The 25,712-nt window shown below is 44.9% G+C and overlaps 1 long non-coding RNA gene across 1 annotated transcript; it reads right to left on the reverse strand.

The window, feature by feature from the left end:
* Nucleotides 1-665: 665 nt before the first annotated feature.
* On the reverse strand, nucleotides 666-25,461 carry LOC135547867 (uncharacterized). The gene is made up of 4 exons (XR_010456744.1): nucleotides 25,231-25,461; nucleotides 24,897-24,956; nucleotides 3,241-3,366; nucleotides 666-1,106 (listed from the first exon to the last, which is right to left on the reverse strand). It is a non-coding gene; the product is annotated as an uncharacterized LOC135547867 (long non-coding RNA).
* Between the last annotated feature and the right edge of the window lie 251 nt (nucleotides 25,462-25,712).

Genomic DNA, 25,712 nt, shown 5'->3' on the forward strand with positions numbered 1-25,712 from the left:
ATCTTTGCTCTCCTTCTCTCATCTTCTCCTCTCTTCTCCTCCATCCCCTCTCTCCTCTTTATCTTGTTCAACAGTTCATACCCTCTGCATCTCACTCTGTGGAATCACAAGGATTAGGACCCTCTCCTGGCTGGTCCGTGGACACACACACACGATAGGAAGAGGGAATCAGTTGTTTGGAGGTCTGATGTACACAGTCAAGGTTGAGTTTCAACATAGGACATCCTCTCTGTTTCCTTTCTTTTCTCTCTCTCTTTCTCGTAAAGCTTCACATTGAAAAGTATCACTGGACAGAGAATGTTTTCCATTTGTAAACATAAAGAAAGCTGATCAACAAAACAGACAACAATAAAAAAAAGTCATTGCAACGAATAAGTGTTGATTTTGAGTAGAATAAGAATTTGTCATGATTAGTAAACACACAGAGATTTAATATTGACACGGTTTATTTCTAAATATACATAGATATTACATCTAGCCTACAGTACATTCCAGATGACAGGTCTGTAAACATCACTGTGTGTGTTATAAGCATATGCAATGTGGCTTAATACAATGTGAGCTGTAGTATTTGGTTACAGGGGGAATATATTATGCGCTGGGTGATGGGTGGGTAGGATGGGGACAGGATGAGGAGTACGATGCCATCGGGTTCCGGGGGGGGCATATTAGAAGGTGCGAGACAGCAGATGGGTTTAAAAAAGCCCCCAGCTCCCGACACTAAACAACGACTGGGGGTGGGGATGATATGGAGGTGGCAAATCATATTCTGTATTATAATAAATGTACTATAATCAGATTGTATGAAGAGTCTTAATCTATAGCACCCGATTCATGAGGAAATGTACATTTTAAGAGTGTTGAAGACATGAGTTTAACATTTTAATCAAATACCGGCTGTTATGTGTAAATTTGTATAATCTCTGCAAAAATACAGAAACACGAGCATGTCTTTGTCTTTCTGTTAAGAATGTGTATGTGGATCATCTGAGAGAGGACTTGAGCAGAAGAGATGTTGACGGGAGATGAGATGAGCAAAGTCATGATGCCCCGACCATATGGATAGCTCCTGTAATGCACATCTCGCTCCCAGATGGCGCCTGCAGCTAGAATAAGACAAAAGCCATTGTTTTACCATCACAACTATTATAATAAGGGAACCGGAGAGAAAAAGGGACATTATACGTATGAATCAGAAATCTGTTCCCTATGTTGAGCTGGTGTCCAGAAGAGATCTTTCCTGAGAGAAAACAACCAGTAGTCCAGTAATTAACTGATAGGATAATGAATGCCTAATTATGTCCATAGACGACCATGCTAGGCTGCCTACACCTTGCCCCGTGACCCGCTTTTGGCAAACTGTCATTTCATCTCGTCACTTCATAGGAAGGGCTTATCAAACATGACCTCAAAATAGACAGGCTTCTGCACACCCCTACCTCCCCCAAAGCCCCCGTCTGCCTCTCTGGTCCTGAGTGGGTGTGTGGACATGGTGACACCTAAAGATGATTGTGCGCGATGAGGGAGACTGGAAGAGAGGGGTCTGGCAGCAGTGCTTTGTGGGTATGAATTCCTCCTCTGACAGAGTAGTTTCTATTTGCCCCGGGTGCTGCTAGGATACGATGTGACGGGGCTGTTTTAGCAGGCGTGGCACGGCGGGAGGATTCTGTTGTCTGGCGAAGCTGTCATTACTCTTAGCCCTGTGAGTCCAAACACATTAAGCCCCAGTGAGAATGATGCCCCTTCACTCTCCATTTGACTGTGTGCTCAGATAAAACCCACATAACGGCATGCCTGTCTAATTTCTGTGCCACTCACGCTGGCTCAAAAGTGATGATGATAATCTATGGTATTGTTGCGTTTTCAACCCATATGGTTTACAACCATTACAATATCCTCACATGCTGTGTACAAATGAAAAGGGAAATGGGTGAATAGAAAGAGTAAAGTATCAAAAAGAGTATTTGTTGGCTTATGTGTAGTGACTAAATATGACAGAATAATCTGCTTGGTAATGTATAGTACCTATCATACAATACTACGCCACCTTCAGGGCTGTACAAACTACTGCAAGTCCATGACCTTCCATGGGCTCACCCTCAACATCTCCCCAACATCTCATAATTCACCTCTCCCAGCAGCCATACGGCGTTACGACAATTTGGTTTCCATGACGACCAATACTCGGTAACGTTTTCCATTTTCCTCTCACATAGACACTAGTATTGCTATTAGGTGTTGAGACCTACCGTACTATTACTGAACACAAAATATAAACGCAACAAGTAAAGTGTTGCTTGAATTTGTTCCCAGAAATGTTCCATATGCACAAAAAGCTTATTTCTCTCAAAGTTTGAGCACAAATGTGTTTACATAAGTAATTTACATTGCCAAGATAATCCATCCACCTGACAGGTGTGGCATTTTAAGAAGATAATTAAATTGCATGATCATTACACAGGCGCTCCTTGTGCTGGGGACAATAAAAGGCCACTCTAAAATGTGCAGTTTTGCCACACAACACAAAGCCACAGATGTCTCATGTTTTGAGGGAGTGGGCAATTGGCATGCTGACTGCAGGAATGTCCACCAGAGCTGTTGCCAAATAATTGAATGTTCATTTTAATGTTCATTTCTCTATCAATATCATTTTAGAGAATTCGCCAGTACGTCCAACCGGCCTCACAACCCCAGACCAAGTGTAACCACGACAGCCCAGTCCCTCACATTCGGCTTCTTCACCTGTGGGATCGTCTGAGACCAGCCACCCAGACAGCTGATGAAACTGGAGTATTCTGTCTGTAATAAAGCCCTTTTGTGGGGAAAAACCCATTCTGATTGGATGGGCCTGGCCCTCCAGTGAGTGGGCCTGTCTCCCAAGTGGGTGGGCCTATGCCCTCCCAGGCCCACCCATGGCTGCGCCCATGCCCAGTCATGTGAAATCCATAGTTTAGGGCCTTATTTATTTATTTCAATTGACAGATTTCCTTATATGAACCGTATATTTTTGATCAGGAGACATGGCAAAATTAAGAAATATTGAATTGAGAGCTTTCTCTCTTCTTTGTCTGTCTGTCTCTCCTCCTGACACCCATCTATTAGGAAACTACAGGCTCAGATATATACATTTGTCTACATAGAGTCATGCACACGCTGTATGTGAGCTCTCACACCTGCTTTTACAAACGCACATTCACATGCACACACCACACACACACACACAGCAACACTAACACATACTCTGTCATTCTGTCTCCTACTCTTTGTGATGTGTAACTCATCCATCTGCAGTGTCTCTGGTGTTCTTCTCCTGTCACCATGGGGATCCACATCTGCTGGAGCCGGAGAGGAGATGAAGCAGAATTGCTATAGACCAGAGCAGAGATACAATAACCAGTGATTAGGGTTGGAAAGGGAGGGTATATTACTGGAAACTTTCAAAGTTTACCAGTGAACCACCAGAATCTTTAAAGGATTTGATTGAATCTATCACAATGTGGCCCTTTTGGTTACTTCAGATGATCACAGGTGTCTGTAATGATCTCGGGCCCTCTGTGTGGCCGTATCACATGTAAAATATATGAAGTCATTTAATAACATGATTTTCAAAAAAAAAAAAAAATAGAATGACAAAGCTGTAAAACATGATCCTAAATATCAACTTAGTGAATACCATTGGTGTTAAATGAGGGTTTCAGCATGAACTATCCTTATATATACATATACATACAGTGCCTTGCGAAAGTATTCGGCCCCCTTGAACATTGCGACCTTTTGCCACATTTCAGGCTTCAAACAAAGATATAAAACTGTATTTTTTTTGTGAAGAATCAACAACAAGTGGGACACAATCATGAAGTGGAACGACATTTATTGGATATTTCAAACTTTTTTAACAAATCAAAAACTGATAAATTGGGCGTGCAAAATTATTCAGCCCCTTTACTTTCAGTGCAGCAAACTCTCTCCAGAAGTTCAGTGAGGATCTCTGAATGATCCAATGTTGACCTAAATGACTAATGATGATAAATACAATCCACCTGTGTGTAATCAAGTCTCCGTATAAATGCACCTGCACTGTGATAGTCTCAGAGGTCCGTTAAAAGCGCAGAGAGCATCATGAAGAACAAGGAACACACCAGGCAGGTCCGAGATACTGTTGTGAAGAAGTTTAAAGCTGGATTTGGATACAAAAAGATTTCCCAAGCTTTAAACATCCCAAGGAGCACTATGCAAGCGATAATATTGAAATGGAAGGAGTATCAGACCACTGCAAATCTACCAAGACCTGGCCGTCCCTCTAAACTTTCAGCTCATACAAGGAGAAGACTGATCAGAGATGCAGCCAAGAGGCCCATGATCACTCTGGATGAACTGCAGAGATCTACAGCTGAGGTGGGAGACTCTGTCCATAGGACAACAATCAGTCGTATATTGCACAAATCTGGCCTTTATGCAAGAGTGGCAAGAAGAAAGCCATTTCTTAAAGATATCCATAAAAAGAGTCATTTAAAGTTTGCCACAAGCCACCTGGGAGACACACCAAACATGTGGAAGAAGGTGCTCTGGTCAGATGAAACCAAAATTGAACTTTTTGGCAACAATGCAAAACGTTATGTTTGGCGTAAAAGCAACACAGCTCATCACAATGAACACACCATCCCCACTGTCAAAAATGGTGGTGGCAGCATCATGGTTTGGGCCTGCTTTTCTTCAGCAGGGACAGGGAAGATGGTTAAAATTGATGGGAAGATGGATGGAGCCAAATACAGGACCATTCTGGAAGAAAACATGATGGAGTCTGCAAAAGACCAGAGACTGGGATGGAGATTTGTCTTCCAACAAGACAATGATCCAAAACATAAAGCAAAATCTACAATGGAATGGTTCAAAAATAAACATATCCAGGTGTTAGAATGGCCAAGTCAAAGTCCAGACCTGAATCCAATCGAGAATCTGTGGAAAGAACTGAAAACAGCTGTTCAACAATGCTCTCCTGTCACACCCTGACCATAGTTTATTTGTATGTTTCTATGTTTTGGTTGGTCAGGGTGTGATCTGAGTGGGCATTCTATGTTGGATGTCTTGTTTGTCTATTTCTATGTCTGGCCTGATATGGTTCTTAATCAGAGGCAGGTGTTAGTCATTGTCTCTGATTGGGAACCATATTTAGGTAGCCTGGGTTTCACTGTGTGTTTGTGGGTGATTGTTCCTGTCTTTGTGTTTGTGGCACCAGATAGGACTGTTTTGGTTTTTGCACGTTTCTTGTTTTGTAGTGTTTGTGTTTTAGTTGTTTTATTAAAACATGACTCTCAATAGCCACGCCGCATTTTGGTCCGACTCTCCTTCTCACCAAGAAAGCCGTTACATCTCCATCCAACCTCACTGAGCTCCAGCTGTTTTGCAAGGAGGAATGGGAAAAAATGTCAGTCTCTCGATGTGCAAAACTGATAGAGACATACCCCAAGCGACTTACAGCTGTAATCGCAGCAAAAGGTGGCGCTACAAAGTATTAGCTTAAGGGGGCTGAATAATTTTGCACGCCCAATTTTTCAGTTTTTGATTTGTTAAAAAAGTTTGAAATATCCAATAAATGTCGTTCCACTTCATGATTGTGTCCCACTTGTTGTTGGTTCTTCACAAAAAATACATTTTTATCTTTATGTTTGATGTCTGAAATGTGGCAAAAGGTCGCAAAGTTCAAGGGGGCCGAATACTTTCGCAAGGCACTGTATATATATATTTTTTTACAAAGTTATTTATATTACTATGTCAATAAGTATTTGTTGTCAATGTTTTGGCGTCAAACTTGTGGCAGTTGTAAAAAAAAGTCAATAGTTGGAAGAGTTCGAGTTAATTGAAAATAATGCTATTGTTTTTTTTTCATTAATTCAACTATTTTCTCTTGAACCGTATGGTCTATTGACTAGAAACTCATGGACAACATGGACACAGATATAATAAATGAATACTATATATTAACAATTTTAAAAAATTGTTCTTTAAGTAAAAAATTGCCAAAGTTAAACTAGATTGCCATATGTTTTCTGTTAATTACCAAAAATTACCGGTAGAATTTCAACCCTACCAGTGATGCACACCTCTGTATCCCCATCCAAGGTGTGGCAGAGCTGCAGCTGCACTCTACCTGGGGTGTCACTGACGCTAGTTCTGATCTATATGTCTTATCTTTTCTATTAGGCAGTGTGAGAATTGTTAATGTCTGTACAGCAGCGCCTCCGAAGCGTTCTGATAGGACCAGATGTAATGGATGATGGAGGTTTTAGATGGAAAGACAAAGAGCGAGAGAGAGATGTTTTGGGGGTTGATGGAAAATGACGCAAAAGAGAGAGAGGGATGTGGAGGTCTGGAGAAGTGCCGTGTCATGTAGGTCAGTGTAGAGTGTATCACTGGGGTGTGGCCTTGCGGGACAAAACGCCTCCAACCCCCTTTTCACACACGCATGTGCGCACGCACACACACACACACACACACACAGACAGAGTAATAGGTCTCAACCTCCAGATGGCCCCCGGCCCAACAGGTGCTCCCTGGGCAGGGGAGGGCTGAGATGTCTGACATCTGCTGCCCACTCACTGCACTACACTACCCTCTCTGACAGACTGTCTATTCCCGACAACCCACACTCCCTGCGATCTCTCTGACAGACTGTCTATTCCCGACAACCCACACTCCCTGCGATCTCTCTGACAGACGGTCTATTCTCGGCAACCCACACTCCCTGCGATCTCTCTGACAGACTGTCTATTCCCGACAACCCACACTCCCTGCGATCTCTCTGACAGACTGTCTATTCCCGACAACCCACACTCCCTGCGATCTCTCTGACAGACTGTCTATTCCCGACAACCCACACTCCCTGCGATCTCTCTGGAAAACGTACATACAGTTGAAGTGGGAAGTTTACATACACTTGGGTTGGAGTCATTAAAACTCGTTTTTCAACCACTCCACAAATGTCTTGTTAACAAACTATAGTTTTTGACAAGTCGGTTAGGACATCTACTTTGTGCAGATAATTCACTGTATCACAATTCCAGTGGGTCAGAAGTTTAGATGCACTAAGTTGACTGTGCATTTAAACAGCTTGGAAAATTCCAGAAAATTATGTCATGGCTTTAGAAGTTTCTGATAGGCTAACTGACATAATTTGAGTCATTTAGAGGTGTACCTGTGGATGTATTTCAAAGCCTACCTTGAAACTCAGTGCCTCCATGCTTGACATCATGGGAAAATCAAAATAAACAGCCAAGAAGACAATAGAACAAAATTGTAGACCTGCACAAGTCTGGTTCATCCTTGGGACCAATTTTAAAACGCCTGAAGGTGCCACATTCACCTGTACAAACAATAGCACGCAAGTATAAACACCATGGGACCAAGCAGCCGTTATACCGCTCAGGAAGGAGACGTGTTCTGTCTCCTGGAGATGAACATACAGTGGGGCAAAAAAGTATTTAGTCAGCCACCAATTGTGCAAGTTCTCCCACTTAAAAAGATGAAAGGCCTGTAATTTTCATCATAGGTACACTTCAACTATGACAGACAAAATCCAGAAAAAAATATTGTAGGATTTTTAATGAATTTTTTATTTATTTTTTTATTTCACCTTTATTTAACCAGGTAGGCTAGTTGAGAACAAGTTCTCATTTGCAACTGCGACCTGGCCAAGATAAAGCATAGCAGTGTGAACAGACAACACAGAGTTACACATGGAGTAAACAATTAACAAGTCAATAACACAGTAGAAAAAAAGGGGAGTCTATATACATTGTGTGCAAAAGGCATGAGGAGGTAGGCGAATAATTACAATTTTGCAGATTAACACTGGAGTGATAAATGATCAGATGGTCATGTACAGGTAGAGATATTGGTGTGCAAAAGAGCAGGAAAGTAAATAAATAAAAACAGTATGGGGATGAGGTAGGTGAAAATGGGTGGGCTATTTACCAATAGACTATGTGCAGCTGCAGCGATGGGTTAGCTGCTCAGATAGCAGATGTTTGAAGTTGGTGAGGGAGATAAAAGTCTCCAACTTCAGGGATTCGTTCCAGTCACAGGCAGCAGAGTACTGGAACGAAAGGCGGCCAAATGAGGTGTTGGCTTTAGGGATGATCAGTGAGATACACCTGCTGGAGCGCGTGCTACGGATGGGTGTTGCCATCGTGACCAGGGAACTGAGATAAGGCGGAGCTTTACCTAGCATGGACTTGTGGACTTTGCAAATCATGGTGGAAAATAAGTATTTGGTCACCTACAAACAAGCAAGATTTCTGGCTCTCTAACCTGTAACTTCTTCTTTAAGAGGCTCATCTGTGTCCTCCACTCGTTACCTGTATTAATGGCACCTGTTTGAACTTGTTATCAGTATAAAAGACACCTGTCCACAACCTCAAACAGTTTGGCCATAATGACCATCGTTATGTTTGGAGGAAAAAGGGGGAGGCTTGCAAGCCGAAGAACACCATCCCAACCGTGAAGCACGGGGGTGGCAGCATTATGTTGTGGGGGTGCTTTGCTGCAGGAGGGACTGGTGCACTTCACAAAATAGATGGCGTCATGAGGCAGGAAAATTATGTGGATATATTGAAGCAACATCTCAAGACATCAGTCTGGAAGTTAAAGCTTGGTAGCAAATGGGTCTTCCAAATGGACAACGACCCCAAGCATACTTCCAAAGTTGTGGAAAAATGGCTTAAGGACAACAAAGTCAAGATATTGGAGTGGCCATCACCAAGCCCTGACCTCAATCCTATAGAAAATTTGTGGGCAGAACTGAAAAAGTGTGTGCGAGCAAGGAGGCCTACAAACCTGTTTCAGTTACACCAGCTCTATCAGGAGGAATGTTTCAAAATTCACCCAACTTATTGTGGGAAGCTTGTGGAAGGCTACCCAAAACGTTTGACCCAAGTTAAACAATTTAAAGGCAATGCTACCAAATACTAATTGAGTGTATGTAAACTTCTAACCCACTGGGAATGTGATGAAAGAAATAAAAGCTGAAAGAAATAATTCTCTCTAGTATTATTCTGACATTTCACATTCTTAAAGTGGTGATCCTAACTGACCTAAGACATGGAATTTTTACTAGGATTAAATTTCAGGAATTTTGAAAAACTGAGTTTAAATGTATTTGGATGAGGTGTATGTAAACTTCCGACTTCAACTGTATATACACACACATCATCCAAACACAACCACCCAGAAACACACACATTTCATAAATTCAAGCAAAACACACAAACAACTGCCAACCACAACACGTAAATAAACACAATGGATGCCGTATGGTAAAACACATGGCCTAACTCTACGTTCACACAGTGACAAACACGTGGGCGTTTACAGTGTAACACCTCTCCTGCTCACTGAGTCCTGTTTGTACTCTATGGGATCACAGCCCCAGGGCTAGGCATTATGTCAGTCGGTCTGTCTGTCTGTCTCCTCTGGTTTCAACAGCGTCTTCCAACACAGACCCAAGGACAATATGGTTTAATGCTCAAAAGGCAGCGGCTGCGTGATACAATAACTCATTAACATGCGTGGCCTTGGGTATTATGAATGACACTGAATGAATATGGATGGCATTGGTTTTAACACTGCAAGATAATTAGAGGGCATTGATTTATTTTGGCTGATCTATCACATCAATATGCATTCTGGTCTTTAGTTCACTGTTGGCTTGTTTAATTGCTTATTCAAGTGAGATATTCAGGAGACACGCTTCATTGATAAAGCCACAATCATGGAGGGAAGTGGTTTTCTATTCCTATTACAGCAAATTTGGCAACTTATTGCCAATTACTTTCAACATTGATTGAAAACTTGAAATACTTGGACAGATTGTTTTCCCTACATCTGCTCACTCTGCTGCCTTGAATCTGTTTTGGAAGAAAATAGCTCCCTGGTCTCACACATCTTTCTCTGTGACTCCTCTGTAATCATGAAATACCGATTCTGTTATGGTTGGATGTGGAAGTGAAAACAAAAGGATGTGGAAATTATGCTTTGCACAACCAAAATAATCTGTGAGAATTGTCCATGTTTTACCAATATGCTAGTTGTCAGAGCAATGCTTCATTCTCACATACTGTACGGGTGAAATCATAGTTTCTAAATGTTAATACGCAATGGGAAAATACCCCTGTCCAAATTCTGGACATCCAGACAGTGTCCATCTCTCAGATGTGTACAGTACTACGCCAGATCACTATATAAAATCAGATTACAGTTTAATCATCAGGCCTCTAAGCACAATTTTTCAGTTGATGTATTCATGGTGTCATTGACATCCTCTCCTTGCTGTGAGTGACAGTTCTCTGGGTGTGTCCTCATGTAGCAACCCAGACAGGAGCCAGAGGTTTGGACACACATAAACAGATGATAGTGGCGGGCAGGGCGGGTAGCAGTGGGCACGTCCTCGTTAGCACCAAAAGTGTAGGGCTAAATTGGGCCCCGTTGTCTCCCCTGATCTGCTCTGCCGTCACACCTGCTCTCCAACCCTGCAGCTGTCAGTCAGCCCTGTCAACACACACACACACACACACACACACACACACACACACACACACACACACACACACACACACACACACACACACGCTGCCCTCGCCAGGCAACAATGGAGCCCCGATACAGAGGATCAAATCCATATCGCTCTCTCTGCCCCAGTCTTTCTCTCTCCCTCTCTCCATCTGTTATTCACAAGACGACAGTACCGCTGACCTGCTTTACAGTTACCAGGGCTGTGCTGCTTCCTCCTCCAGCACACACACGGTTAATCCTCTCATTACTGGGCTTCACAGACTGCGTGGGGAAAGGGGGGAGGTGAGGAGGAGGAGGAGGAGGAGGAGGGGATTGACAGATGGCATATGGAGCATGTTCTGTCAGGGCAGAGGGAGACAGGGGTGCTTTTAAATAGACCATACCCCTGGCTGGGCAGGGCCTGGGCAGTCTGACTGGGATTACATTAACCAGATGAATACCTCAGCAGCGATGGTCCACCTCATGGTTCCTACGACTCCCCCCTCCAGCTCCCCTCTCACCATGTCACTCTACTGGTACGGGTCCGAATACGGCACACTAGTAGTACATTCTGCACTATAAAGCCACATACTGCACAAGCATTGGCTGTTGAAAATGAGCGTAAGCATTCACACTGTGGCGCGACAACGTATCTGATGATGTTTTGTTAGTGTGGCAATGTGTTGATTCCTGTCCATATTCAAATAAACCATCAATAAATACAATTGTGGAGATATTGCCATATACCATATATTAGTATATTACAACTTCTAACATTTGCATTTGATCTTTCTGTGGTGCTCATGAGAAGGCAGCAGTAATCTATACTGATCAACCCAGATCGCAACCCCTTTCAACTCATTAACCATGGTGTTAAGTCTCTACATGGTTTGGGTCTTTGTATGTCTCCCAGTGTGCACTGGTAAGAATGAAATGACAGACCAGGCATAAAAGAGGGTCAGTGGGGTCATGACCTTATCTGCCAGTTAGCATGTACCTGCCCTGTCTAGGCACCATCTTTGAGGCTGCTGGTCAGCTCCTCTCACATCTGTCTGGTCTGACCACACACAGCTGACTCCTGACCTCTCAGCCCCGCCAGGCCATATATTTACATTTGACATTTTCGTAATTTAGCAGAGAATTTAGGGTTAGGTGCCTTGCTCAAGCACACAGACACATTTTTCACCTAGTTGGCTCAGGGATTCGAACCAGTGACCTTTCGTTTGCTGGTACATTGCTCTTAACCGCTAGACTACCAGCTGCCCACCCCCATCTCCCAGCACTCCCCATCTCCCCCTGCTTCCATCCCCGACCGTCTGCCTGTCTAGTTCAGTCTCACGTCCTCTCTATCCCTGCTTTCTATCCCCCCCCTTTCTAACTGAAACAGCGTGACCTCCCTCCAGCACACTCACACACTGGCTCCCTCAACAATATTGCTTTTGAACAAGCTCCAATAAACAAACAATTACCAGAGAGGATGACTTATAAGGCTGAATTGCTTCACCATGGCGATGCGTTTCATTTCAGATTTCACAGTCCCCCGGAACAGAAGACAGGAGGCCAAACCAAACATGCTCCCTCTATCCCAGGCTCTGAGCCAGTTGTGTGTGAGAATGAACACACACACACACACACACACACACTCACAAGTATGCACATACAGCCAGGCAGGCACGTACACACCCACTCACCAACTTCCGCACCCTGGCTGTTTTGGATGGTCTTGAATTGACTCAAAGCCTAATGTCCCATTTTCATGTTAATGTATGGAAGTAACACATAATGACATGAAGAGACATTCATCTCTATCTGGGGTTTACATGATCCCATAACTGCCTTGCAAATTAAATTGTTCAATCTATAGCCATATATAATCATTAGGGGGCAAGTGACCACCGTTTCAGTACACATCTAAAGTAATGGATTGATAAAGTTGTTAAGGCAGTGCCCTGGAGTAAGTAAGTAGTCCTTCACAAGCCTGCCTGACCGCAACTCGCCATAACGACTAACATAAAAAAATACACTGAGATCAATACATAGCGAGATAAAACAATTTGAGGGGGATGTAAGTGCTGGCCTCAGGGAGTAGAGTTCTAACAAAGTGTTCATGTCCACCACTCCACCATGGGGATAACACTTCAGACAGCTAGGGTCACATTGTCCTATACTGTAGACGGGGTCAAATGAAACAGCAGAAGAAAATGGAAAAAATATGCACTTAACAGGTGCAGGACAGAGGAAACGTATCAAAGGAAAAAAGAAATGGTCGCAACTCTGGCATGGTGATTTAATCAGACGCACAAAAACACCACGTTTCCATCCCAGCTGGATCTTCGTCACGTCATACACTACTGCGAAACACACCTACTTAAATAACTTCTAGCGAGGTGACAATGTCCTCCTGAGACAAGAGTCCTTTAGGATGCATTCCCTCAACACTGTTTCCAAGAGGTATAAACGAGGAACTAAATATAGAACCTTTTCTATAAAATGTGTTCTGCTCACAGAGTTTATGCCTATACAAGATATAGCTTGTCAATTTGACGTCTAAAGTGGATTTTTGGGGCGTTTTAGCTAACCCTACACTTAACTCAATTGTCCTAACCTGCTATGTTTATTTTCCTAACCTGCTTTGTAAGTTCTCCTAACCTGCTATGAAAAGTCAAATCTGACATAAGCTGTTATCCATTCTAGTCAAAACCGCTCACAGGGTTTCCATTTTCCCTATATAATACAGTATTGTATAGAAAATTATTGACACATTGGTCTCATCTGTTTTTAATCTATTGCAAAGTAATCTATAATACTTGACATGGATAAACAAACCAACATGTATTTACGTTTTTCCATATGTCTACTGTGTGATATGTATTGGTACGTTCATGTACTATATATATATTCAACTGACCGGATGAACATGCCTCTCGAGGTTATTTAAGTCGCCGTGTTTCACAGTGGCGTATGACGTGACGAAGATCCAACTCAGGTCAATACGTTGTCTTTTTTGGGCATCTGTTACAATCACCATGGGAGAATACAAGAGTTGCGGACATTCTTTTCTCGTCAAATGAAACAGAACATGTTTTCCCCATAGTCTGTGAGTACAGTATAGAACTAGGGAATGACTTTTCCCCCTTGAGCCAGACAGGTACATTAACTCAGAATACCAGTATCTCGGAAATTGCTGCAGGGAGGTATCCAGACAAAAGTCTCGCTTTTAATTTTGTTAGTCCATTTCCATTTTCAGGCCATCACTGGCGATAAGGCAGTCGTGAAAAACTAGAAATGCCATTTCTCATTTAATTCCTGTATCGTCTCCTCTCCTCCTGTCATCTCTGCTCTCTGCAGTAACCCTCCATTGTCCTCCTGCTGGTATTGTTCTGTGGGCTTTGTCGATATTACTGGCCCCCTGTTGCATCTGCCAGCCATGAGCCATTGTTCAGCGCCATGCCACACAAACAGAGCTCAATTAGGCAGTCCTTTCTGTAGCAACGTGATTGTTTTGGCCAGATCTCCATCGCAGCACCTGTCTCACACATGTTCAACCCATTGATGGACCCCTAACTTCACCCCTCTCAAATTATTACCATATAAATAGCACACGTCGCACATGCCTAGTTCCTAGGGAAAAAAAGGACTCATCTCATGAATACTTAAAACGAACAGTTAGATAGAAAGATGGGAAATGACACCCTCTCTTCTGTTGCGTTTGACATTCTATATCCTCAATGAGGATCTTTAATGAGAGAGGGCACGACTGGAGCATCATGCCTTACACCCCAGGTTTGTATCCCAGAAAAGAGCATTGTTGTTCAGGCTGTGGCCGGTCCATCTCTGGGTCCAACGGGTGTCCTGTGGCTGGAAGTGGAAGTCCCCAACGGCTAGTTAGTCAGTCTGTGGGTTGGATGCAGGAAGTACAGAGCGGTGATTGCATAATGAAAGCCAGGCAGTGGGCAGGATCCAATCTTCTTAAAGAGGAACCATGTGGTAGTCCCTTCCTAAAACACAAATCCACCAAGGGACAAACACACATGCATATGTACAATAACACACACACACACACACACACACACACATTGATTACAAATTCACAGAAAGAGTCATGTGCACTCACACACAATAGTACATAATACATGCTACACTGCTGAATTGCAATGTCATTATGTGCCTCTATATGGGATCCTATGAGCCCTCCTCTCCTGTCAGTCACTGCTGGAACCCTTCCTCACCAGTAGGACTGCATTTGTGACCCCTGATCCCTCAGTTGCTTCCACATGTCAAGGTGCCGTGACCAGGCCATTACCACGGAACCTTGTTGCCTGTAAGGTGGTGAGATGAAACATGTGACCTCATTAACCCAACCCATCAAAGACCCATTAATGGCCAATTCATTAGGCCCTTTCAAATGCCTCACCACCACAAACGTCTTAAAAAGGGATATTTCAGGATTCTACTTCCCCAGAGTCAGATGAACTCATGGTCGTGGAAACCATTTTTATGTCTCTGCGTGCCTTTCGAAGAAAGTTGCTAACTAGCATTAGCACAATTGTTTTTTTGTTTGTTTTTTTAACCTTTATTTAACCAGGCAAGTCAGTTAAGAACAAATTCTTATTTTCAATGACGGCCTAGGAACAGTGGGCTAACTGCCTGTTCAGGGGCAGAACGACAGATTTGTACCTTGTCAGCTCGGGGGTTTGAACTTGCAACCTTCCGGTGACTAGTCCAACGCTCTAACCACTAGGCTACCCTGCCGCCCCAGGAAGTCTACGGTAACTGTTGGCATGATACTATAGACTTCCAGTCATTGCACAAACACTCATTAGCATTGGCTCACTAAACTCTCTGACTCTCTAATCTCAAACTTCCTTCATACTGGATGCAGGAGTTCATCTAACTGAGGAGTAGATAAAGGGATACTTCGGGAAAATTGGCCCTTTAACAATAACAGACAGACGGCAAATAGAGGGGAAGACATGCCTAAGAATGTCATGTTAATTCAAGGGAGCATATTTCTGTGTGTGTGTGTGTGTATGTGTATGTGCGTGATGTAACAATATGTGGCTGACACACAAGCATGTCACATGAAAAGCGAAGGGTTTTCTTGTTGTTTGCCATCACAGTGTTTTTAGACACTATAAATAAATAACTGAACCAGTGGTAGACAGTATTAAGAGATATCCATATCCATCCAACTGTTGTCACATCATAAGGTTAATTAATATGTAATAAGATCAGCTTTCACCAAAGGATTTATTGTACCTACTCTTAGATGGCACCTTTTTTTCTAGAACCTAAAATGGTTCTTCAGCTGTCCCCATAGGAGAACCCTTTGAAGAAACATTTATGGCTCCAGGTAGAACACTTTTTGGTTCCATCTAGAACCCTTTTTGGGTCGAGGTAGAAACCTTTCCACAGGGAGGGTTCTACCTGGAACCCAAAAGGGTTCTCTTATAGGGACAGCCAAAGAACCCCTATGAAACCATTTTTTCTAAAAGTTCAATGTGGAGAGGACCATCATACGATAAAAGCATTATTGTTATTATTTACAGCACAGTTTGGTGCATTCGACATATCAGCATTAAAATGATCATTCACCTGACCACACAACAGTCTCCACCTCCTCAGAATGACATACCTTTCTGCTTGTCCCAGACAGTTACGTCAGCAATGTGTGCCCCACTTTCTATTAACACCCAAGCTGTGATTATTTCATTCAGTTTCACAGTACATAAAAAAATTATACATAACAGACAAAAACAAACGAGTGCATTAGAAACCATACTAATGTGTCTGTGTACACATCATTCTGTGGAACACAGTTTGTTATTACCTATTATCTGAAGAGACTTCAAAAAAAGCTAAAAACTATATAATTGATACCATTTATATTATCATCCATTTTGATCAACAGAACTACTGCGATCTAATTCAACAGGGTCACCTCTGATGGAATACATATGATCTTGTCACTGAAATAGATACTCTTAATCTCTTCACAAACTTCATGGCTTAAGAACCACCGCTAATTAAGCAGACGAGAAAACAGGAATACATTTTAATATTGATTTTCACCGCCCCCTTTCTCCCCAGTGCATTGTGTGTGCGCACGAGTATGATTATGAATATTTTAAGAGCACATTTAACACGGTGAAGCCAGACTGCCTCAGAGAGGGATTTGCGCCCACTCTTCAGCTAATGACCCTGGGCGCTTCCAGCAAGCTTCTTCATATTTTAAAGAAAGTCGATAGCGCACTAGCCCAGTCAGCAGCATTAAGATTCATACAGACGCCATGGGACCTGGAAAAATTAATAACACGCGTGCCTAACAATCCTTCCTGCGATTTAGTGGAGCACTGAACCCCTCTGCTTGAAATGCAAAGTGGTAATGAATACACAGACAAGATGAATTCTGAACACGCATCCCCCTCAACACACAAGCTCACATCCTTTACCTACACACCCTCCTCCTCCCCCACCACCACTCAAAGTACACAGAGGAACAAAACAAAAAAGTTCAGAGCCTCTTTAAGACTTGAGATACGGCGCTTCGGAACAAAAGCTTTTCACATTTCACATCTCTCCCTCTGATGAATTTTTGAAGACTTCATATTTGCAGCTGTGGGGAGGCATTGGCAGGTCCACTCGCTACAAGGTCGACCATTTTCAAGAATCAATCCCAACAGCTCTCTGGTTGTTAACGACAGACGTGAAGTGTTCACTAGTATGGAGGGCTTTCTGAGGCTCCCTTGTTGAAATATGGGATAGGTCTGTCAGGAGCTGGCAGCTCACAGAATGAAGACAATAACAGCCGAGGGTGGAGTCACAGTGCACAGCTACACAGAGGAGTCTGCCCTCAGCCACAGAGAGAAGGTGAGGACACAGAACTAGAGGACAATGATGAAGATCCACTGTGGGATTAGAGAGAGGCTCTGTAGATACGGTGTGTGAAGTTTCTGGATGGAGGGACAAGTTAAATATGTCTGACTGATGTCAGATTATTACCAAGGAATCCTGGATATTGACTATACTATTCCCCTTACATAAAGATCCTTGAGTTAACATTTTACAGTGTACAGTTATAATGCTTTATTACTTGTTAAGCATGTATGAGCCTCAAGAGAGCTTATAAACTCTGTGATGATAGACTCTTCCATGCACAGCCACAGCCCCAGCCCCAGCCACAGCCACAGCCCCAGCCCCAACCCCAACCCAGGCTCAGCCACAGCCCCAGCACAGGCTCAGCTCCAGCCCCAGCCCCAACCCAGGCTCAGCCCCAGCCCCCGCCACAGCCCCAGCCACAGCCCCAGCCCCAGCCACAGCCACAGCCACAGCCCCAACCCAGGCTCAGCCCCAGCCCCAGCCCCAGCCCAGGCTCAGCCCCAGCCACAGCCCCAGCCACAGCCCCAGCCACAGCAGCCACAGGCTCAGCCACAGCCACAGCCACAGCCCCAGCCACAGCCCCAGCCACAGCCCCAGCCACAGCAGCCACAGGCTCAGCCACAGCCCCCGCCACAGCCCCAGCCACAGCCCCAGCCACAGCAGCCACAGCCCCAGCCACAGCCCCAGCCACAGCAGCCACAGCCCCAGCCACAGCAGCCACAGCCCCAGCCACAGCCCCAGCCACAGCAGCCCCAGCCACAGCCCCAGCCACAGCCCCAGCCACAGCCCCAGCCACAGCAGCCACAGCCCCAGCCACAGCCCCAGCCACAGCAGCCACAGCCCCAGCCACAGCCCCAGCCACAGCCCCAGCCCCAGCCCCAACCCAGGCTCAGCCCCAGCCACAGCCACAGCCCCAGCAGCCACAGCCCCAGCCACAGCAGCCACAGGCTCAGCCACAGCCCCAGCCACAGCCACAGCCCCAGCCCCAACCCAGGCTCAGCCCCAGCCACAGCCCCAGCAGCCACAGGCTCAGCCACAGCCCCAGCCCCAGCCCCAACCCAGGCTCAGCCCCAGCCCCAGCCCCAACCTAGGCTCAGCCCCAGCCCCAGCCCCAACCCAGGCTCAGCCCCAGCCACAGCCCCAGCCACAGCCCCAGCCACAGCCCCCGCCACAGCCCCCGCCACAGCCCCAGCCACAGCCCCAGCCCCAACCCAGGCTCAGCCCCAGCCACAGCCCCAGCCACAGCCACAGCCCCAGCCACAGCAGCCACAGGCTCAGCCACAGCCCCCGCCACAGCCCCAGCCACAGCAGCCACAGCCCCAGCCACAGCCCCAGCCACAGCAGCCACAGCCCCAGCCACAGGCTCAGCCACAGGCTCAGCCACAGCCTCAGCCACAGCCCCAGCCACAGCCCCAGGCACAGCCCCAGCCACAGCCCCAGCCACAGCAGCCCCAGCCACAGCCACAGCCCCCGCCACAGCCCCAGCCCCAGCCCCAGCCACAGCCCCAGCCACAGCCACAGCCACAGCCACAGCCACAGCCCCAGCCCCAGCCACAGCCCCAGCCACAGCCCCAGCCACAGCAGCCACAGGCTCAGCCACAGCACTGCAGCAGAGCTGGTACTGTTACGTTCTCCCTGGGAGGCTAGACAACATATGGCACTGTCTCTCTGTGAACACACCACCCAAGCAGAGTGCCAGTCTCAGATAGAGGGGGAGAGAGAGAGGGGAGGAGGTGGGTAATGTAATGAGAGAAGAGTGAAGAGGAAGACAGACGGATGTCAAGCTTTGTGCAAAGAAACAGGATAGGGGAAATAAAAACAGTGCTCCGTGTTAAAAGAGGAGGATGTATGTTTCAAGTGATTTATTTCTCTCATGTCCACATAAACCATAAACATCAGGTATTGCAAACACATGCAATGCCTTAGACATAATAAACACAATCCCTCCATTTGAATTTAGGAAGGAATTTGGCAATTTTACTTCAATCGGGAACATATTGTGAAAGAGGACGTATATGGATTCGATTAAAGAATCAAAGTTGACATCTGGATGTAATATAACAGCACGTTCAGATGAATTAAATACTTTAACGTTTCCAAGTGCAAACCCCAAACAGAGCAAGACATTTTGTTTGGTGGCTTGCGGTGAGTCCTCATCTCTAAAAGCAGATGCTAAATGACATATATCTCTGAAAGTTAGAGTTAGTCTGGGAGTACAATTGGTAAAAGTCCCGATTGTCGGTCCTGCTCCATTGTTTCCATTTCCTTGGAAGGATGTTGAAAGGGAAAGAAGGGAATCTATAAGTCATTAGTGGGGAACCATCAGCCGATCCATTGCTCTATGAAGTTTATAATAAAGCCAGTGGTGCAAGCCCCTCTGTGTCTGATTGGTTGAGGATACCTGCTGGAGGCACCTTCACTAGTTATCACACTTTTCCTATTCATCAGATTTCTTACTGTTTCTACCTGGTGCCTAACTGTACAGTCACTATACGGTCACTGTGTGACCCGGAGGAAGCAGCTCCCACAAAGCTATCATTTTAGCCCTGGCCTGGGTCTCTTTGTTCATTTTATTTCACCTTTATTTAACCAGGCAAGGCAGTTGAGAACAAGTTCTCATTTACAACTGCAACCTGGCCAAGATAAAGCAAAGCAGTGCGACACAAACAACAACACAGAGTTACGCATGGAATAAACAAGCGTACAGTCAATAACACAATAGAAAAAAAGAAAGTCTATATACAGTGTGTGCAAATGGCGTGAGGAGGTAGCAATAAATAGGCCATAGTAGCGAAGTAATTACAATATAGCAGATTAACACTGGAGTGATAAATGAGCAAATGATGATGTGCAAATAGAGATACTGGTGTGCAAAAGAGCAGAAAGCTGTTGACCCGGGTTTGGGATAGCCAGGAGGATTGCATGGCCAGTCGTACAGAAATGCTTATTGAAATTTTAGATTATCATGGATTTATCAGTGGTGACCATGTTACCTAGCCTCAGTGCAGTGGGCAGTGGGAGGAGGTGCTCTTGTTCTCCATGGACTTTACAGTGTCACAGAACTTTTTGGAGTTAGAACTACAGGATGCAAATTTCTGTTTGAAAAAGCTAGCCTTTGCTTTCCTGACTGACTGTGTGTATTGGTTCCGGACTTCCCTGAACAGTTGCATATTGTGAGGACTATTCGATGCTATTGCAGTCCGCCACAGGATGTTTTTGTGTTGGTCAAGGGCAGTCAGGTCTGGAGTGAACCAAGGGCTGTATCTGTTCTTAGTTGTAATTTTTTGAAAGGGGTATGCTTATTTTATATGGTGAGGAAATTACTTTTAAAGAACGACCAGGCATCTTCTACTGACGGGATGAGGTCAATATCCTTCCAGGATACCCTGGCCAGGTCGATTAGAAAGGCCTGCTCACAGAAGTGATTTCAGGGAGCGTTTGACAGTGATGAGGGGTGGTCGTTTGATCACGGACCCATAGCGGATGCAGGCAATGAGGCAGTGATCCTGGTTGAAAACAGCAGAGGTGTATTTGGAGGGCAAGTTGGTCAGGATAATATCTATGAGGGTGCCCATGTTTACGGATTTAGGGTTGTACCTGGTGGATTCCTTGATGATTTGTGTGAGATTAAGGTCATCTCGCTTAGATTGTAGGACTGCCAGGGTGTAAAGCATATCCCAGTTTAGGTCACCTAACAGAACGAACTCTGAGGGGCAATCAATTCATATATGGTGTCCAGGGCACAGCTAGAAGCTGATGGGGGTCAATAACAGGCGACAACAGTGAGAGACTTATTTCTGGAGAGATTCATTTTAAAAATTAGAAGCTCTAACTGTTTGGGCATAGACCTGGAAAGTATGACAGAACTTTGCAAGCTATCTCTGCAGTAGATTGCAACTCCTCCCCCTTTGGCAGTTCTATCTTGACGGAAAATGTTGTATACAAGGCATATTGACATTTGAGGGAGACATAAAGCGAGGCATAAAGCAATCACAGGTGTTGATTGGGAGAGCTAGCTAAGACAACAACGGGTAAGACAACAGCTGCTAATCAGCGAAGACAACAACAACAGGTAAAATGGCGATGAATGGGCAGAGAGTGTCGGTTAACTACACACAGGGCCTGAGTTCGGGGCTAGGGCCGACAGATAAACAAAAAAAATTATGTTAATGAACAGGCATCAGCTATGTAGCTACGCGCCTGGCTCGCGGCTAACTGGTGCTAGCTTCAGGCAGGGGCGTTAGCCACTATAGCCACTCGGTAGCAGCAATGATCCGCAGCAATGGTCCAGAGCTTACGGCAAGTACTTTGATTGAGTCCAAGCTCGTATACAGTAAATAGGTAGTAGGCTAGAGAGCCATTAATCCCCCATGCAGACGGAGCAGCTCTCCAAGGCCATCAGCAGCTCACATAAGCAGCTCATCACCAGCCTGGTGCTCCATATGTGCCTCACACACCAAGGTCCCAGTGGGCCTCAGCCCTGTGCAATGATACTGTCTGCATGCCTGTCTGCCAACAAAGGGTATTTTTAAAGGCTCTAGTGCCATGGTTGTTTTTTGGCCAGTTTTTTTGGCCAGCTCAGTACTGGAGGGTGGGGAGACAGGGGGGAGTCAGAGGTCAGACACTGAGCAGCTGGGCCAATGACAATGCACACATTATAGCCAATAGTAGATTGGCAAAACACACACACATAAACACATACTGTACAAACAAAGACACATATACACCACCACCACTACACGCACGCCATAACCTAATTTTAGCTGTTGCCACACAAAGGAGTACCCCTCGGGAGGAGTTTTTTTTTCCTCCAAATCCACCTCCAGAGTGAGTGTGATTCTTGGGGGCCAGCATTGATGACATATGCTGTGGGAAGATGGGCAGACAGGAGATGGGTCCAGTGTCATATCTGCAGTGTGTGTTTCAGAGTCCCGAGTGGTGATGATCGCTTATCCCCCTGCCACAGCACATATGTCAGGGATGCGGAACAGTTGGACGTGGCCGAGGGCTAAACTGGGTCAGAGTGACACAGATGGAGCCAAACTCCCGGTGGGTCACTATCAGCAGAACACGAAAAATAACTGGCTTTGAATCTTGACAGAAATTATCTGTTTGGCTACAAAGTATTATTCACTGTAAAAAATCCAGAATGAAACAAGCACTTGAAATCCAAATAAGGTCACCTATATTGCTAGGAGCAAACCCCAGGCTCCAAAATCATGTGGATGTCTGGATCTCTTAAATATAATAGAAGATGTGCTTTTGTCAAAATCCTCTACCTGATGTCAGATCTCAAATATGTGGTTAATGCAAAATCCTGAAAAAAAAAGTTGTTTTGCACTACATTCGAGACTCGAGAGGTTTCTTTTCATGTTACTTTGAAAGAACACGACAGAGTTATCCTGAGAAGAGACACTGTATTTCCTTACAACTGGTGTGAGTACTCTGTAATCACTGTAGGAGATGGAAGTGCTGACGTTTTGGAAAAGGGTACAGTAGTAAAGCTCAGGGAATTGCCCCAGAAAGCTAGCATGTGGGCCTTTCATAGTAGACATTTTAATTAACGGTTCAGCATAAACCAAACATGTTTTTGCACAGATGGGGAGCATTAGGCATCAGTGAGGTCCCAGTCAAGTTCCAAAGAGTGTATGGAGCACAGCTATCCAGTCATAGCAAAGAACGTGATACAATTCCTCTCCAGACAGCTCTGCTGGGAAGATAAACACTGTGTTAACCAAAGAGAGTGTCTCTTGTCCTGTTATTTATTTCCTTTTGGAGTTGAAAATATTTCTAAGAGCTTTTCTAACAAATGACCTCGGTGCCTCTGCATCGATCATTTTGAAGACTCAAAAGAGAGTGGAAAGGTCATCCATTCATTCGTAATCATTCCTTAGCAAAAGATTGAATGCCATTTGTTCGCTTTGTACAGCAAAATCCTCAGCTGGCTTTTGAAAGCATCAACAACTTCTCCCAACAAGAAAAGAAGCAGTTTCTCCGTCTTTCGCCTAGAATAAACCATCGCCCAAGGAAACATATCCCAGTATGCTTGGGTACAGCCCAAACGCAGTGGTCCCGGCCGTGGTGGTTAGTATGTTAGGTGGTGTGAGATAGCACTGTAAGCATATGACTACATCTCTTGGATGTAAGTCAAGTTTGCAGCTGCAGCACGGAATAATTCATCACCCCCTCCACGGCCGGGAGGATCCACAGGTAGTTGATGAAGTGGCAGTGCCAAGCGTCCCAACTGGCGAAGACAAAGCGCAGCTGCTGAGAGTCAAACGCGGCCAGATGCCATTGCCGACGTACCATGTGTTCCAAGTGGGGCAAGAGGGGGAGAGTAGAGGCGCTTGCCAAGATCATTCTCACATGGTGCCAACCTGACACATGTTCTGGCACTCCCGAAGGTTTCTTCTCCCAGCTCGCTCCTCTCCTTCCCTCAGATATGAGGGGGGGTCCTCTCTCGCTCTCACGCTCTCTCTCCTGTCTGTAGTCTTATATTCCTGTCCTGTGCCAACCGAAAGGGGAGTTGTCGCCCGCTGCCGGCCAAGTTGCTCGCCCGCTCCGGAGCTCCGTCAAAACGGCAGGCGCTGGCTGGCATCCTGAGAGGAGAGCTGAGTGCCAAGAGTCTGTTCGCTAGGTCGCCATGCCCCCCATTGTATCCATCCCAGTATGTCTCTCCAGAGCAGCTCCATATCTAGTGCTGAGTGGCTGGAATTCCAGATCTGCCTTATGCTATGTGTCAGCAACATGGCTGACCTCGACAGACGCAAATAAGCCGTTTTAATCCAAACAAACATGGTATTTGTGACCAAAGTACAAACGTAGAAAACAAAAATATGTATCCACATTCGACAGTTTAGGTTGTATCAGTATAGCGGTGTCATCTGTATGAATAATTACTGAGCCAATATTGTGATAAAGGGATGCTCTATGAAGATGATATAGCTGCTGGTGGCATCTTCTCGACTGGCGTTTCCTCTGCGAATGGAATGGCTCTCCCTTTGACGATACTACTTCTGAAACTGGAGGGGAGTTTTTCTGAGACAAAGCCTCCAGTTTCATAGGAACATGCCATCCTCGTTTGCAATGTAGGGGTTCAGGGAAGTGAAAACTTTTTGAATGAGTGCCATGTCTGAACAATTCTTATCTGAGGCCCGCGACTGCCAGCTGGTGGCTGAATGTGCCCGGCTCTGTGAGATGATGCCAAGCTAGTTGGCACGCTGGAGAAGTGGCATAGAGTGATCTAATGCCAAAACAACTCTGTGTGGTGCATATCCCACTTTCTCTCTTCCATCTCCCTCGTGCCCCATGTCTCAGTTTGAATTGACACGTGTTCACAAAAGAAGTCTTAGTGAGATTCTCAACAACAGATGCCACCAGGTTGAGGCAAGAGGAGGTGGAAAGAGATTCAAGTTTGCAAACTCCACACATTGAGATTTGTCACAGTTTACATTAATGAATGGGTTACTCACAGTCATAGAGGTTATATTAAGAGGTCAGTGAAGTCTACTACCACTTGATTCCTCACCACTCTTGATCCAGGAAAAACATTAAAATAATAGAATTACCATATTGCATAAACATAACTCAATTAAATGTACAACAATCTAGCAAGAGGTTATTGACACTTTTGTGTTCAAGTGGAGTAGCATCTCCTCCTCCACATCTTTTCCTGGAAAGTATAGCCTAACATCATAATATAGCACAGATACATCTGTGTTTTAAAGTAGTCAAGCATTGCTGTATGAAAATGACTTGTTTGTACTATTATTTATATATCCTGCAAATTTAACAAAACTCACTCACCCGGATTTTCAGTCTCAGATTTCTTTGTTCCGTGTTTCACAACCAGAACTCTAAACTCTAGCTCCAGTTTCCATTCGGGAATTTTATTCTGACGCACCGTCACAAGAATGACCGGTGTTTGGGCAAGGTGAATATTTACATTAGCAGTAGGTTTGAATTACCAGGTTAGCAAACATTGCCCTCTTTGAGAAAACGGATATCGTTTAAGCATACTAACATCGCATGTTAGAATGTAAAACACAGTCGGGGTTTCTCGCTAAAATTAGTCTTCACCAGCCACCGGCATGAACTGGCTAGCTGCTATGTATGAGCATATTCATTGATTGGTGTTACGTTAGTTAGCCAGTTAGCTGCACCATTACCCTCAAGTCCAAAGATCAAGTCAGGTGACAGACTGTTTGCTAAAGTTGCAGAGCTACCTCACTGTATCTGTAAAAGCTTGACTATACCAAAGTGACTTGAAGCAAAAACCAACACTGCGC

This window comes from Oncorhynchus masou, chromosome 1 (assembly GCF_036934945.1).
Source record: "Oncorhynchus masou masou isolate Uvic2021 chromosome 1, UVic_Omas_1.1, whole genome shotgun sequence".
Taxonomy (NCBI): Eukaryota; Metazoa; Chordata; class Actinopteri; order Salmoniformes; family Salmonidae; genus Oncorhynchus; species Oncorhynchus masou.